The sequence below is a fragment of the Poecilia reticulata genome, linkage group LG19, assembly GCF_000633615.1.
Source record: "Poecilia reticulata strain Guanapo linkage group LG19, Guppy_female_1.0+MT, whole genome shotgun sequence".
In the NCBI taxonomy this organism is placed as follows: Eukaryota; Metazoa; Chordata; class Actinopteri; order Cyprinodontiformes; family Poeciliidae; genus Poecilia; species Poecilia reticulata.
The window spans coordinates 11,385,335-11,389,245 of NC_024349.1; the positions used below are offsets into that span (position 1 = coordinate 11,385,335).

The following is a 3,911-nucleotide window of genomic DNA, read 5'->3' on the forward strand; positions in this document are numbered from 1 at the left end:
GTTTTGAAACTAAGAAAAACAAACATTTGCAAAAAGGCGCTAAAGATTTTCTTTTGTTTACTTAAATTGCATCAATTTAAAAATATTTGTTGGTTTTTCATTAACCACCCACCACCATGTTTGACAGTGGGCACMAGATGTTTGTGCTGTTTTGTAGATGAACTCGGACTCAACTTCGAAGAAAGACATCAGATAGTTCCAAAAGATAATCAGAAAAAAGATAAACCATAAATTATTCCTAAATTAGAAGTGTGTTTATTCTAAACTGCATTCAATTGTTTTTTTTGCAAACCAAGTGTAATAAGTGTAAAAAAGCCTAATAATCTGTGTAGAATGTGTACATAATGCTTACCTCGTCTTCCACAGTAAGGAGCTCATGCTGCTTCTCACTTTCACAGACTCTGTAGCTGCAGCTGCAGCCATTTTGTTTTTTAATTTCTAAAAGAACAACACATTTGTTAGAAAAAGGAGCATGGATCTATCTTATTATTTAAACATACAAACTTTGCAGGATTTTTTTCCTTTTTAAAAAACTTTGCATGGGATTCATTTATTGTAGATACATAATGAACTAAAAAAAAACACATTTTATATGAGTGGAAACACACAAACAGTAATATAAGGTGTGTCTCACCTSTGCTGCAATCCTTTGTTTTCATTTGTTTGTTTTTTTCCTCCCCACTGTCACACAAGCCGAGTTCATCTTCAGAGTCTTTATCTATCAGGTACGTTACCAGGATTGTCTCCAGCAGACTGAGCAGCATCAGAGCAAAGATCACAATGCAGTAGGTCGCTTAGAGACACAAACAGGCGATTAGTGACATTTGTTTGATTATCTCAAGTCAAATGGAAACCCTTCAGTTCCCGGCTTTTTACCTATCAGTGGAGTCTTGTTGGACATGGAGGGCAGGATGTCATTAAGGATGAGCAGRAGGACAGAGATGGCCAGCAGCACCGTGACTTTGAAGCCCAGCTTCTCCCCTCGATGGTCAGCRATGAAGAAGGATGCRAGGTCCAGGATGAGGAAAAACAGGATGGGCAACAGGAAGTTTATGACGTGGAGTAGAGGTCTCCTCTTTATGGTGACCTGACAACATTTAAACAAAGAAAAGTTTTTATTTTCCTGAACTTCTTGCTTTGTTTTAAAGCTTCTTGAGCTTTAAAACAAAGCTCAAGAAGCTTTTAAACATTGTGGTTTGAATGTTAGTAAGACATTAAAACTACAAAACAGTGTTTTTTTTTGTGTACTTTGGTGCAATTTTTGCAGTTTTGGTGAAAACAACTGTCATTGGTATTTACAATGCAGATGTTTGCCCAAATCATTTTCTGAATTGTACTCATAAGTATTAGACGTAAAGAGTAAAACAAAAACATAACTTTGAAATAAATAAGATATTATGAGCTATGAATATTACATATAGTGTCTATGTTTGAGACTCTTCTTTTGGAGTATGAGAGGAAATAGTTCTGGATMAAAATTGCCTCCATATTTATGCTGGAAAAAATKTAAATATAGTTTTTGGTYCCAAAAATGTGAGAATTGACTTCACTGATCAAATAGACTCAATGGACTTAAAAAACAGAACACGTGAGTGATGTAGCCTAGCATAAACCAGATATAATGAATGCTTTGTTGTCAACCTGCTGACCCTAAAACAAAACTCAACTTCTTTTAAATCTGCCAGCTGTCTGGGAAGTATTTAGAAAACATATCCTAATGTCATGCAAAATATAAACAATTTGTAAGTGCTGTTTCTACAGGTCACTAGCCAAGTGTTAGTCGCTAATCATGCTAAATGGGACATCTGCTGAGAAGNTGGTGAAAACAACTGTCATTGGTATTTACAATGCAGATGTTTGCCCAAATCATTTTCTGAATTGTACTCATAAGTATTAGACGTAAAGAGTAAAACAAAAACATAACTTTGAAATAAATAAGATATTATGAGCTATGAATATTACATATAGTGTCTATGTTTGAGACTCTTCTTTTGGAGTATGAGAGGAAATAGTTCTGGATMAAAATTGCCTCCATATTTATGCTGGAAAAAATKTAAATATAGTTTTTGGTYCCAAAAATGTGAGAATTGACTTCACTGATCAAATAGACTCAATGGACTTAAAAAACAGAACACGTGAGTGATGTAGCCTAGCATAAACCAGATATAATGAATGCTTTGTTGTCAACCTGCTGACCCTAAAACAAAACTCAACTTCTTTTAAATCTGCCAGCTGTCTGGGAAGTATTTAGAAAACATATCCTAATGTCATGCAAAATATAAACAATTTGTAAGTGCTGTTTCTACAGGTCACTAGCCAAGTGTTAGTCGCTAATCATGCTAATTGGGACATCTGCTGAAAAGCTTTTTTTTTTTTTTTGCACTAAACCAAAGATATTTCACTGCCTTTAATGAGTCAGGGCTACACTTGGTKCAAAATCTACATCTAACTCACTAGATATTGTCTTATCTAGTGAGTTTATTTTATCATTGCAGCCCTGTGTTGACTTATTTTAGTTTTCCGTGTTGTTTACCTTGTAAACTAGCAGTTCCCAACGCCTATCATACAAGCTGATGTTGGAGCTTTCAACGGACATTTTCAGGAACTCCCACTCTCCCTGTGTCTTCATTACCTCTCTGGAAAACTGTGTGGCCCGAGAGGAATTTGAGAAAGGAGAAATTCGAATTTCTTTTACTGTTGGGAGACAAAAGAAAATTAAATGAGGGTCCAAGCTGCTAAGGAGTCTGAGCGATTGGTGTAATAATCGCTCGGACAGTGATATAAGCATGAAACTTCTCACAATTGTTCTCTATCAGATATCTATCAATTTCAGAAGTAATTGCCTTAGCAACAGTTGCTAGGTAACCAGTTACTAACTTACTGCTAAAAATCTTCAATAACTATCTTTAGAAAAATTCAATTTATTACAAGAATTATAAAGCCTTATTGATAAAAATGGCACTATTAGTAGCTATTTCAAGCTCTCAAAAAGTCTATTATGTTTCCATCTAGTGCTTTAAAATTTTAATAACTTGTGTAACTAATGGATTTTGGTCAATTAAATGCTTCACCAAATTRTACCTCCATTTATTGCCCATCTATCACCATTTCATCCCAATCTATTTTGTAACCCAAACAAATCTTTTGATTTTTCTCTGAATCAAATTAATCTGTTTGGTTTWTTTGSATGGTATTTATTTGATGTACTCAAAATAAAATAAACTCCTGACTGCTCAAACTAAGATCAGTATAAGTAACTTATTTCTGTAAGCTATATTTATTGAAGATGCAYAGCTATAGTTCCAAACAGTTAATTATTCTTTTGCAACATGCATTAATCAATCAAATTTATTTGCATAGTTTAGCAACAATGATAGTAATTGCTCATTAATATCCTTGTTTTAAAAGTGTTTACTGTATAAACTTGGGGTCGACTCACAGATACCCACCACAGTGTATTGCAGAACCAATGGACAGGCTGCACTCTTGCGTGTCAAAAGGAAACTTGTGGATGTCCATCTTGCAGGTGCTAATCACCCGCATGTCCTCGTCATAAAAGACAGTCCCATCATGAGTCACCAGGACGTATGGATTTTGAGGAGAGTCATCCTTCTCTATCCTGAAACATTACTCAGGAACACACACGAGGACACACACACACAAACACACACACACACACTCATCCTTGTTAATGTCTCACAGGAGGCCTGAAAGTAGCTTAGTGCGTWGTGGGGCCGACCCTTTCTAGAGGTCCTAGAACTATGGAAAAAATCAGTCTAGTTCCCCAAAAAATGTTAATACTAAAAATCACTTTCAATAAACACAATTTGAAACTTTATTGTACATGTTAGTTTTTGAGGGAAGAAGGGAGCGGGAGATCGACAGGCGGATTGGGGCAGCGTCTGCCGTGA

General features: G+C 35.5%; 1 pseudogene; it reads right to left on the reverse strand.

Moving 5' to 3' along the window:
• Positions 1-3,911, reverse strand: part of LOC103481820 (5-hydroxytryptamine receptor 3A-like) — a 9,711-nt pseudogene that overhangs the window by 1,395 nt on the left and 4,405 nt on the right.